The following is a 14,244-nucleotide window of genomic DNA, read 5'->3' as shown; positions in this document are numbered from 1 at the left end:
CGATATGAGTAAGTAATGTGTTAGATTATATCATATTATTTTCGAATTTTTTGTACTAACTCTGGCGGTTATATTCGACACAAATATTTTCAAATTTTTTTCATTAACTCTGCAGTTATATCAAACACAAATAGTCAATTAAATATATTCTTCAAACTAATCTCTACTAATTAATGAAACCCTCTTTGTCAACCAAAATAGGGTGAAAAGACAAATTAGTCTTCTATCACACAAAAAAAAATGATGGGCAATAATGTAATTTCACAGGTCCAAATTTTATTGTTTTTTATTGAAACCTCACCTAAAGGTGATGTTAAAATACCTGCAATATTAAAAAAATAAAATAAAATAAAAACCTCTCACTCCCCCCACGTTCTCTCTCTCTCCCCCTTCTTCTCATTTCTAAAAAAATATGTTCATACACACCAAGTGTGTAGGCAAATGCTAGTTAATATTAATATAATATAAATATTTTTTTATATTTTTTTTCTTGGGCGATTAAATATTTATTTATGTTAAATTAATATATTTTTTCGCTATAATTGGTATGAAGATGTACAAAACTTGAATTTAATGAATAATCACGATTAGATAAGCATAATTTTAATATTCTTTGTTTTTTTTTTTTAATTTGTATGTGTAAAAAATCATCAAAATCAGAGCTAAAATAACCGTTAAATTTTGATTTTTTGTTTATAATTGTCAAAATTTTCGTTCCGTTACCTAATCTCTGAATGTTTGTTTTTTGCGATTTTTACGTATGCGATCTTGGAATGCGTACAAACAAATTTGACGTTTGGATTGTTGAAAAAAATTTCGTAGAATTGGTATCCCATCAAATTGGTAGATTAAACAAACACTTAGTTAACGTTATACTTCCATTAAGTATAGATTTTGTGGTATCCACTAGTATAAATATTTTGAATTGAAGATCGAATTCGTTCATTGCATTCTTATAGGGTCGAGGAGTGTAGTTGTAAAAAATCATCAAATTCGGAGCTAAAATAGCTGTTAAATTGTGATTTTTTGTTTATAACCGTCGAAAACTTTTGTTCCGTTACCTAATCTCTGAATGTTTGTTTTTTGCAATTTTTTACATATGCGATCTTGGAGTGTGTACAAACAAGTTTGATGGTTGGATCATTGAAAAAAGTTTTCGTAGAATGTGTATCGCGTCAAAACAGTAGATTAAACAAACACTTAGAGTTAATGTTATACTACCATTAAATATAAAATAAGATTTTGTGATATCCACTAGTGTAAATATTTTAAATTGAAGATCGAATTCTTTCATTACATTCTTATAGGGTCGAGGAGTGTAGCTGTAAAAAATTATCAAAATCGGAGTTAAAATAACTGTTAAATTATGATTTTTCGTTTTTTATTTTGTTACCTAATCTCTAAATGTTTGCTTTTTGCGATTTTTTACGTATGCGATTTTGGAGTGTGTACAAATAAGTTTGACGGTTGGATTGTTGAAAATAGTTTCATAGAATGCGTATCACGTCAAAACGGCAGATTAAACTAACATTTAGAGTTAATGTTATACTTTCATTAAGTATAAAACAAGATATTGTGGTATCTACTAGTGTAAATATTTTAAATTGAAGATAAAATTTGTTCATTGCATCTTATTGGAGCTAAATTAACTGTTAAATTGTAATTTTTCGTTTATAACCGTCAAAAACTTTTATTACGTTATCTAATCTCTGAATATTTGTTTTTTGCGATTTTTTACGTATGCGATCTCGGAGTGTGTACAAACAAGTTTGTTGGTTAGATCGTTGAAACTAGTTTTGAAGAATGTGTATCGCATCAAAACGATAGATTAAACAAACACTTAGAGTTAATGTTATATTTCCATTAAGTATAAAATAAGATTTTGTGATATCCACTGGTGTAAATATTTTAAATTGAAGATCGAATTCATTCATTGCATTCTTATAGGGTCGAGGAGTGTAGCTGTAAAAAATCATCAAAATCGAAGCTAAAATAACTATTAAATTATGATTTTTACTTTATAACCGTCCAAAACTTTTGTTCCGTTACCTAAACTATGAATGTTTGTTTTTTGCGATTTTTTACTTATGTGATATTGAAGTGTGTAAAAACAAGTTTGACGGTTGGATTGTTGAAACAAGTTTTGTAGAATTTTGTATTGCGTCAAAATGGTAGATTAAACAAACATTTAGAGTTAATGTTATACTTTCATTAAGTATAAAATAAGATCCACTTGTGTAAATATTATAAATTGAAGATCAAATTCGTTCATTGCATTCTTATAGGATCGATGAGTGTAGCTGTAAAAAAATCATTAAAATCAGAGCTAAAATAACCGTTAAATTGTGATTTTCATTTATAACCGTTGAAAACTTTTGTTCCTTTATCTAATCTTTGAATGTATTATTATTTTTTTTTTTGGGATTTTTTACGTATGTGATCTCAGAGTGTGCACAAACAAGTTTAATGGTTTTGTTGAAAAAAATTTCGTAGAATGTGTATCGCGGTAAAACGGTAGATTAAACAAACACTTAATATTATACTTGTGGAGCCAAAAATATTCACTAGGCGACACGTGGATTTTTGGACAAAAGAGAACAAAAATACCCTTGAGGCATAACGGGATTCCTACGTGCAAGCAGCGGGCAATCAACCCTCAACAAAGTCGAAATTGCCCAAAATAGGTAACAATTCAAAACCTATTTCATCAAATCCCATCTACAAGGTAATTCCCAAAACCTATCTCATTCCATATATTTTCTACTTCATTATTTAGCTAATCAATTAGTTAAATAATTTATTCATTCCATAATTCCTAAAACATTCATTCTAAGAACATAATAATTGACTAATTAATGGGTTGATTGCCTAATTAAGCCCTTAATTGTCAATTAAGTCATCCATTTTACCCAAAAAGCACAATAAAGCCGGTTATCCTCCACCGCCAAAGAAATCAACCATGCTTTCTACCTTTTCTGTCACATCTTTCCTTTTTATGGTAATAATTAGCTAAGTTAATTATGGAATTATTTTGATTAATTAGCTAATTATTTCATAACTCCCAATTTGAAACAAATCAAGAACCTAGCCCACAAAAGGAGCTAGGTGGCCGGTCCTCTCTCACCCAAAGAGGCCGGCCATTCACCTATTAAAAGCTCTCCATTCTCTCCCAAAGACTCCCTTCCAATTCTCTTGCTAAAATTCTCTAAAATTCTCAAACACTCTCTCTAAATTCTAACTTTGGCATCAGAGGTTCTTCGGCCAAAACCACCCCCCCCGCCCAATTCATCATGAACACGTGAGGCTCTTGGCCTTGACCAAAGGTGTTAATTGTTTTGTAGTTGCAATTTTGTCCAAGATCAAGGAGGAAGAAACTTGCATCCACATATTGGTGTTTTCATTGATAGTTGAAATTCACACTCGTAGAAGACTCTCGCATAAAAAGGTTTTTTCTCTATTTTCTAGTCCACTTGTATTTTTCGTACGTTCTTGTTATTAGAATTTTTTATTTGCAAAGATTCTTTGATAAAACGAAAAAGAGAAATACAATAGCTAGAAATTTAGAAAACTCCATGAGCGAAAATTCCAATATAAAAGAAATGAGACCGCGGCGATCCACGAGACTAGATGTGATCCTAGGGGAAGTGGCACCACCACCATAAGGTTCCATCATGGGAACCACCGCGGTGGCCACCCACGGCGAGGTCCATGTCACCACTACCACGGCCCAAGCCGTGCCACCAAAGCAAGCCTAAGTCGTGCCATCTAAGGCTCATGGCACCAAGGCCATGACCCAAGCCATGTCATTCCAAGCCTAACGCAAGCTTAACATGTTGCCAAGCCGAGCCTTAGACTCGCACCCACGTGTGCCACACGGCGAGCAGCCCACTCTCGTGGCCCAGCCTGCTCTCGGCGGGCAATCTGCTCTCGTGGCCCATGATGTGAAAATTAACTTGACACACAAATTAACCCTATTTGTGACAATTGTAGTAGATATGTAAGTAGGGATCGTTCTAGACCAGGAATTAACTAGGGATGCTAATCAATACAAATAAGACTCAAAAACACTAAACTAGACTCTATAGATTTAAAACTAACTTTAGACACTTAAAACAGCAACCAACAATCAAAAAGACTCAATTTTAGACTCAACAAGTGTTTTGGACGAAAATAAACCTTAACTTGACTCAAAAAACTCAAAGAAAACAGATTTTGACTCAAATAACAAGACTAAATGAAAAGGGGATTGTTTTTGACGAATTTTAAGACTTAAAACAAAAACTTTGTAGAAAATACTTTGCAAAAACGAATTTAAGTGAATTAAATGGGTGAAAGGTTAGTTAGAGGGTCCTTCTCCACACATGATATATGCATACAAACCAATTTCCAGTTATTATTCCTTTAGACTATGAATGACAACGCCCCAAGTTAGTTGCATCGCACGACTAACCCTCAAGTTTTCCTTATTTCATTGAATTGAATGAAAACGCATTACAACCAAATTATCTTTTTCAAGTTCTTTATATGAAACACATAAAAAAGATACATATCAAAAGTCATTAAGTTTTGTGAAAACCATAAGCATTGACAAGGCATTCATCACTATGAAACGCATGAGACTTATACCAAGGATTTACTTAACACGATTGTGACTAGCAACCTCCATTACTTGTGAATATAAGTGAATAACTATTACGTGAAACCCCCTTATACTCTAGAATCAAATTCATGCATGCAAATTAAGTGTCAACCCCCAACCCATATACATAAACCAGTTTTAATAACTTAGATAAGCAAACCACATTCATGCCTTAAGAAACAATAACCGAACGTAATCAATTCATATGAAACATATAATCATGGCTTCGAATTCACCTCCAACTAAAAAGAAATTAATTCCTCATGTTCATCATAATTGAAAACCAAATTAACATAAACATTAAACTAAGACTAAGGATAGAAAGAACCAAGAAAACACTCCACACTCCAATGGCATGCATGGCACTCCCTTGGATGGCAGATTGCACAAGTCCTCATCTCTTTCCTTCCTTGCTTGCGGCACTAGGGTGGTGTAGGGTGAATTGTGGTGTTTGATGGCTAAAAGTGTGAATGAATGAATGAGTGAGTGGATGATTTGAATGGTGCGGCATAGGGCTGTATTTATAGGCTAATTATGCACACTTAGTGAAGGAAAATGATTGCACAATCCCATGGGAAAAAGGGTTAAGTCTAGGCAGAAACCAAAGGGGAATGGGATAAGTAGTGCACAGGTTTAAGGGTCTTCTAGAAGGATAGGTGCGGCACATTTGTAGGGGGGGAAGATAGGGTGTTCTAGTAAGAGTGTTTAGGGCAGATTCCTAAACCTAAAAGGACAAAGACATATGATATAGGTGTAGAGGAAGGATTGCAACTCCTAAACCTACAAGGAATGGTCCACATGTGGCAAACAAATGGATAAGGCTTCTAGAAACTGAAATAGGTGTTTAAATGTGTAACTAATCCCTCCTAAATAGCTATATTTAAGGCATAACTTGATTTGGATAGGGTAAGATAGGATAATGTTAGAGTTAGGAAAAGATAAGGTTGGATAAGATAAGGTTGGATAAGGTTCCTTATTTCTTACTACTTCCTTATCTTCATTGCATTTGGACTCCTTTCTCCAGATTTTTAGCTTTTCCTAGCCCTTGTTGACTTCAATTTCGTCCATCCTCTTTGCTCCATAGTTAAGCTATTCAATCCATGCCCAAAATTGCTCCATTTAGCCTCAAAATGCCCTTTCTTGCTCATTTTGCCATTAGGACCTAAAAACATACGAAAATAAATAGTAATTAACTCACTAAATACAAGGAAATAACATAACTAAGTAGCATAAATATGCTCCTATCAGCCCAACCTGCTCTTGCTGAGCAGTCTACTCTCGTGGCCCAGCCTGCTCTCGTGACCCAACCTGCTCCCACCGAGCAGCCTGCTATCGTGGCCTTCTAAGTAGCTCAAATCGGTCCAAGACTAGTTCAATCATCCCAACTCCAAATTTCTAGACCGATGATCAAACCGGGAGCATTTTCACCATATTTTTTTGCCGATTTGACATTTCACAACTCAAATCTCGTGCCTAAAGTCTACCACACTTCCATTGCTCAAGGAGAAACATTCTTTCCAAGCTCTTCCAATCCAAAAGGCGAACAACACTTGTCTCGACAAGTTATAAAGTTGACGAGTGCCCTAATACAGCAGACGACCTTGGTGAACCAGCTCTTGCAGCACACTAAGATGCAACGTGTTCCAAACGAGGTGTCCCGAAGAAGAACAAGGGCAGACGAAGAAGCTCGCCAGCAACGTCCCGACAAGCAGCCACTTGACCAGCCACGAACCGAGCGTTTGGGCAATGTACACTCCCGATTGGGCCCCCTAGATAGCGTATACTTCCATCTTAGGGCGTGGAGGAGCGTGCACTTTCGGTTAGGCCCACGGATGAGCATACATTCACGGTTGTGGTCACACTCTGATAGTCAACATGAGCAACCTTCTAAGCGAATTGTTCATTGGCGGCTAGGCCCGCAAGAAGCATCCTCCACCTCATATCGAAGTAGGTAGCACGACGGACGGAAAAAAGCAATCACTCAATTCGGCTCAAGTTCAACCGGCAGCCTACGAAGAACTCGTTCGCATGCTAGGAACGCACCACACGCACCGCATCCGCAGCATAGACGAGCCAAATACATAGAAGAGTAGCCTAGAATAGGAAGTCAGGATTGGGGGCTGCCGATAGCTCTGTTAAAGCACTATCGAAGCGTTACTGCTGCTTAAAGCACTACCGAAGCGTAATGATCCTCTATAGAAACAACGATGAACTCATGTGCAAGATATTTACCACCACTGTACAAGACGAGGCGTAAGATTGGTTTTACACCCTGCCGTCACAATCTATCTGAAGTTTCAACGAACTTTCTTGGGTTTTTACCAAAGAATATTCATCCTATCGCTCGATAAAATAGAAGTCCGACCATTTGTTCAACGTCAAGAAGAACCCAAAAGAGTCGCTTCGTGACTATGTGAAGAGGTTCAAAGTAGAAAAGGCAAGGATAGTCGGATGCAATGACTCGATAGCTAGAGTAGCCTTCCAAAAAAAACTTCCAGCAAACCACCCACTATTCAGAAAATTGATCATGAAAGAAGATCTAACTCTAGCAGACTTTTTTGCTTTGGCAGAGAAACATGCACTTTGGGACGAGATACGCCAATGCACATTCAAGGACTTGAAAAAGTACCCGACATCACTTCCCTACTATCCAAACCAGAAGCAGAGGAGGACTGATTCACATGTTTGACGGTATCTGAAGCAGCAATAAGTTTTACCATCATACGAGAAGAGTTGGGGGCCTAACTACCTATATTCCACAGTTCAAAAGCTCTCCTCGATGCTATCAGAAATTCAAAAGCTAACTTTGGCGATAGTTGTTGCAACCCGAAAGCTTAAGTTTTACCTTCAAACTCATGCAGTCATCCTCATGACGCATTATTCCGCCTAATCCACACGCACGACGATAAAGGCGTAGACCCTGGCAAATGCAAAGTTTTTTGACGAATGCAATAACTCGGCCTAAAAAACACGCCAAGGGCAGATGAACACTAAAAGGACACACTCGGAAGCAAGTTTTGTCTTCCTCACCCCAAAAGATTCTACATATGAGCAACATGTACCGGCAGTTGAGCACTACCTCCTGCTGCGCGTCACATGGCCTTAGCCGACCCTTGCTCCATAATTTAGCTCTAGAATAGTCCAATACTGGCAGTTGAGCATTTCCTGCTACGTGTAACATGGCCCCAGCTCCACGACTCCCTACCATGCACTAAGATGCTAAAAAGTTAGTACAAAAGTGTGATCGCTGCTAGCACTACAAGCTAATACCAGCAATGCCTGGTAGCGAGCTACACCCGAATACAAGTCATTGGCCATTCATGCAGTAGGCAATCGGCCTGGTAGGACTTATGCCGCCTGTTATGGGGGTAGAGGCATGATGATTGGCAATTGACTACTTCACCAAATAGGTAGAAGCAGAGCCCAAGATGACCACGACTCAAATGGACAAAGAGCACTTCATATGGAGGAACATCATTTGCCGATTTGGCATCCTACAGTCCATTGTCACTGACAACGGCCCACAATTCGTGGGCAAAGGTATGGCGAAGTCCTTCCAAAAGTATGGCATCAAGTAGCACATATCAACACCGAGATATCCTCAAGGCAATAGGCAGGCCGAAGCATCCAACAAGATGATCCTCGATTGCCTCAAGAAATCCCTCACCAACAAAAAGGAAAAATGGCCAGACAAACTCCCCGGACGTCTATAGGCATAACGCACCACCAAAAGATGAGCAATCGATGAGATTCCTTTCTCTTTGGTATTTGGCTCAGAAGCAATCATTCATCCCAATGTCATCAAGTCAAGTATCACCGCTCTACTACCAATCATTGAGCTTAACAGTAAGGAGATGGCCACAAGCTTAGATCTGGCAGAGGAGAAGCGCAAGCAGACCATCACCCATATCGCAGCCTACCAGCAATAGCTCATCTCCAGTTACAACAAAAGGGCCAAGATCCGACAATTTCAGCCCAAAGATCTAGTCCTAAGAAAAGCCTTCATCATTGCCCAAAGAGAAGGCTCCAAAAAGATGAATCCTATCTGGGAAGGTCCGTACAAGATCAGCAGAGTAGGCGGCAAGAGTAATTACACCCTCACCATCATGAAACGACAAAAAGATCGAAAAGCAGTGGAGCGCCTACATCTGAGGAAGTACCATGTGTGACCTCCCACTACATCAAAGCCCGAAGACTTAAGCAACTTGATGAGAACCACCTCACAAGCCAAGGACTATCCAGTTGTTATGCAGTTCCTACCTTACAGCTAAGTTCTCGTTCGTTTCACTCGTTTTTCAATGAGGAATTCAAAAGTAATCACAACTTGGCTCAGCTGCATGCTTGCAACAACTGGTCACTCTTACACTTAAAAAGATGATCGTGCCTTTCTTAGGGACTTATCGTAGGAATGATGCCCCCTCCTCCCCCGAGGGACCAACCATGCTCTCTAGTGCAAGAGGGTAAACCAATTCCCTGACACCTACATGGGTTAGCTCTCCAAGATAGGAGGATAAATTCTACACTCCTAATATCCAGACATGGATGAGCCTGGCTGCCCTAGTATAACTAGATACACGATGGCTTGCACCAGGATTCCTAGAAGTAGCCACAATGGTCTTTTTCAAGGCTTAGCTAACTGAAGGATTTTGGGTCTCTTGGCCTAACTCTTAGGGAATCGGGCCCTAGAGACAGAAGAGGCACATTACGCAGTACATCCAATGGACTACTACCCTGGAACCCAAAAGCTGCTACTGAGTGCACTAAGGTAGCCTATGGTTTCCAGAAGACTGCTTACGGCTTGCCATTCGAGCAGTAAAGCTATGCTAGAATTATACAACCGCACATTCTTGTGAAAGGTGAAACAAGCTAGCATGCATATATGAAGCTTTATCCACTGCTGACATGCTACGTAGTCAATAAGCTTCACATCTGCCAAGCGTGGAACAACTTCCACTAAGTCCTAAAGTGTTGTGATACTTGCTACGCAACCTACAGAATTGGAGCATGCCAAGGTTAACAGCCTAATGGTTACGTGGATTTGTCTGCTTCTGTAAGTAAGTCATCCGACTGCCAACCCTATGGCTAACAACTTTGCAAAGTTCTATACCAACACCTACCGCTGCATAGATTACGCAGGCCTGTCTGCTTATAGAAAAGTAGCAGCCTACCATTGGTCTATAAAGTCTAAAGGTTAGGGCATGAACAAAAGAAGCGAAGATGAAGAAAGCGAAAGAATAATGTTTATAAACAACTTGAAAAGGCCAAAAGAGTTCAAGAAAAACAAGAGCTACAAGGAAAAACAAAGAAAATCCTAAAGGCTACCTAGAAGACTACACTCCAGCAGCTTGGACATCCCACGACTACTCGGTCACCACACCTTCAGCAGTAGTGACGCTCTTAGCAGCGGCATCATCCAGCGCTTCACCCCCGACTGCCCTAGCCTGGGCACTAACTTCTTCAACTACTTCACCAATGGAAGCCTCAAAAGTAAAAACAAGTAAGTCGTCTGGAGAAATAGAGAATGTCTCAAAACCTCAAGCCTATTATTCTCACCCTTCAGCTGCTCATTCTCCTCGAGCAGACCAACACGGACGTGCTGCAACTCATCCATTTCCTTCTTCAAACTTTCGTTGATCTTTAGTACACCTTGAAGTTCCAACAATTGGGGTTCAAGCCTATCGACGATTATCTTGAAGTAGATCACTTGATTATAAGCAGCAATCAACCCTTCATCCTTTCCATAAGCAGCGAAATGAAGCTCAGAAACTGCAAACTCAAGATCTTGAATCTGAGGTGTGTAACATCGAATCTCCTTTTCTACACTTTCATACTTAACTTGGATCGCGTCAAGCCTAGTCTTCAAGACAACGATCTCTTGGCCAGTGGTCTCAAGCTGCAGAGAAGTGAGGGCAGAAATATTAGACCCCTTCAAAGCAACGAGCTCAGAGTCCAACCTCTTGATCTCCTCGGACGAGGAATAAGCTTTAGCTATCATAGTCTTCACCACCTTCTTGGCAACCTTACTATATATGCATCATAGCAAGCAGAGCAGTCCTTCTATATTGGGTCGTATGCTTCACAAAGGAACTTGGGTAAACAAACCTTTCTAACGCCATCAACAAACTTGGCACATGCATCTATGTCTTCAAGCAAATCTGGTTTCAAGAGCACACAGATCTCAGCAGCTTTCCTAGAAGCAGGCTTAGTGGATTTTTCACAGCCGCCCACACGAGTAGTCTCCTCCTTCCTAGCAGGCGAATCAGTCTCAGCAGCAGACAAAGTGGGCCTTAGCACCACTTTAGCAACAGAGTCCACCTTATTGCTCTTCATAATATCAAGCTTTTCCGAATGAGAACCGGACTTAGCTCTTAACGGACGTCTTGGCACATACTTCGGCACTAGGGGCATGACAAGACCTCCACATTGAGCAATACTATCAATAATCGAATTAGCCATTCTCGACATAGCAAGCGCCACATGCTTAGATCTAGCAGCCTCATTTTTTTTCCTATTAGAAAAGTCATGTCAATCACAAGCCTCTCAACAGTAGGTGGACCCTCACAAGCAGCGGAGGAAGTTTTCAGTTTTTTCTTAACCAGCATCTCTTAAGCAAATGGGGAAGATTTCTTCCACCTTGATCTTCTTTACCTTCTCTCTCGAGAGCAACCCACATTTCTCCCGGCAAAGAGAAATAAGCATCATTTTTTCTCTTAGACCAGCAGGCAGGAGGCTTGCATACCCAGTATTCCAACAGCCCATGAGGCCTTCGACCTCCTCATCTCTCTCAATCGCAAGCTTGGCCTCCATCAGGTCCAAAAAGCCAGAAGAAATTAGTTATGTGACTCACCTAGCATTGCGCCTCAACACCTCAATCCGCAGCCCTAGCCGCGCAAGTTGCCCTTGGCTCTAGCCAAGCCAAGCAACCTAAGCAGTGGTCTCTACCACAACACCTCTCAACCCATGCCAAGCTGACTCTTGGCCCCTGCCAGCCGACGTGCCGCACCACCCCGACGATTACCCCACAACAACACTATCTAAGAAGAAGACAAGGAAAATTAATTTTTTTTCTTACCTTGGTGTGGCGCGGAGAAGACAAAGAAAGCAACAAAAGACAATCCTTTGCACGGGCAAGATGTAGAAGATTGCTAGAGGAGGGGGAACAAATATCCTCTAAGCTCTCTTTCTCTTGTAGGGTAGAATAAATTGCTCTCCAAAGTTGATTTAATAACCCACTTAAGGTGGACTTAAATAGGCTTTGAGAGAAATTTATTTCCATTTCCTAGAAGGATCAAATTTCCTATTAAAGAGAAAATCAACATCAACATAGGAAACAATCCTACGTTTCCTAAAGCAAGAAGATCTATACACATGCTGCCCTTTCCTACGAGCAGCCCAATAGGTGTGGGGGCATTTGTGGAGCCAAAAATATTCACTAGGCGACACGTGGATTTTTGGACAAAAGAGAACAAAAATACCCTTGAGGCATGATGGGATTCCTACGCGCGAGCAGCGGGCAATCATCCCTCAATAAAGTCGAAAGTGCCCAAAATAGGTAACAATTCAAAACCTATTTCATCAAGTCCCATCTACAAGGTAATTCCCAAAACCTATCTCATTCCATATATTTTCTACTTCATTATTTGGCTAATCAATTAGTTAAATAATTTATTCATTCCATAATTCCTAAAACATTCCTTCTAAAAGCATAATAATTGACTAATTAATAGGTTAATTACCTAATTAATCACTTAATTGTCAATTAAGTCATCCATTTTACCCAAAAAGCACAATAAGGCCGGTTATCCTCCACCCCCAAAGAAATCAACCATGCTTTCTACCTTTTCTATCACATCTTTACTTTTTATGATAATAATTAGCTAAGTTAATTAGGGAATTATTTTGATTAATTAGCTAATTATTTCATAACTCCCAATTTGGAACAAATCAATAACCTAGCCCACAAAAGGAGCTAGGTGGCTAGTCCTCTCTCACCCAAAGAGGCCAGCCATTCACCTATAAAAAGCTCTCCATTTACTCGCAAAGACTCCCTTCCAATTCTCTTGCTAAATTTCTTTAAAATTCTTAAACACTTTCTCTCTAAATTCTAACTTTGGCATCGGAGGTTCTTCGGCCAAAGCCCCCCCCCCCAACCCAAATTCATCGTGGGCGCATGAGGCTCTTGGCCTTGACCAAAGGTGTTAATTGTTTTATAGGTGCAATTTTGTCCAAGATCAAGGAGGAAGAAATTTGCATCCACAATACTTCCATTAAGTATAATAAGATTTTGTGGTATCCACTAGTATAAATATTTTAAATTGAAGATCGAATTTGTTCATTGCATTCTTATAGGGTCGAGGAGCGTAGATGTAAAAAATCATCAAAATAGGAGCTAAAATAACTGTTAAATTGTGATTTTCATTTACAACCGTCGAAAACTTTTATTCTGTTGCCTAATCTATGAATGTTTTTTTTTTTTGCAATTTTTTACGTATGCAATCTCGAAGTGTGTACAAACAAGTTTGACGGTTGGATAGTTGAAACTAGTTTTGTAGAATGAGTATCGCATCAAAACGGTAGATTAAACTAACACTTATGAGTTAATGTTATACTTCCATTAAATATAAAGAAGATTTGTGGTATCTACTAGTGTAAATATTTTAAATTGAAGATCGAATTTGTTCATTGCATTCTTATAAGGTCGCGGAGTGTAGCTGTAAAAAATCATCAAAATCAGAGCTAAAATAACCGTTAGATTGTGATTTTTTCATATATAATCGTCGAAATTTTTTGTTCTGTTACCTAATTTCTGAATGTTTTTTTTTTTTTTTTGTGATTTTTTATGTATGTGATCTTGTAGTATATACAAATAAGTTTAACGGTTAGATCGTTGAAACTAGTTTTGTAGAATGCACATTTCCGTTAAATTTGTGCCTAAATTTTGAAGTGGGAAAAGTAATTTGTGCAAACTTTTTTTTATGCTTTTGAAGTATTGATTAGACAATATTTAGTTTGTGTGATGACATTTTCATTGTACAAAATTATCTTTTTGTTTCTTTATCGCATATTTTACATGGGTTATTTTCTATTTAAATACGTATTATCTATTAAACCAAACAATTATTTATTTATTTAAAAAAAATGTATTCTATTTAAATACGTATTATTTAGTTATTAAACCAAACAATTATTATTTTATTTTTTTAAATCATGACAATTTTTTTGGGAGGGATATTTCCTGCCATTCTTAGTGTTGTCGGTTATATCCGATGGCAATAGGAAAGTGTGTCGGATAAGTTTTTTAATATTTTTTTTATAGAAACATATTGTCGTCGGTTTTAACCAACAGTAATACCAATTCTACAAAATAAAACCCCTTATGCTGCTACCTTCTCCCTTCCCCATTCTTTCCCTTTCCTTCTCCTCTCCTTCTTCTTTCCTTCTCTTTCTCTTCTCCCCTTCTCCTTCTCGCTTCAATCATCATGCATGACCAATTTGAGGAGCAACATTCTGAAACCAGTACGTTTTAAATTATTTATATTACGTTCAGTTTGTGTTTTAAATTTTGATTATGTTATTAAATCGAGCTTGTATTTTGAATCTTGACT

This window comes from the organism of the source record quoted next, unplaced genomic scaffold (assembly GCF_019419815.1).
Source record: "Pyrus x bretschneideri cultivar Hongxiangsu unplaced genomic scaffold, Pyrus_bretschneideri_v1 Contig86, whole genome shotgun sequence".
NCBI lineage: Eukaryota > Viridiplantae > Streptophyta > Magnoliopsida > Rosales > Rosaceae > Pyrus > Pyrus x bretschneideri.
Note: the sequence above shows the minus strand (reverse complement) of the source record.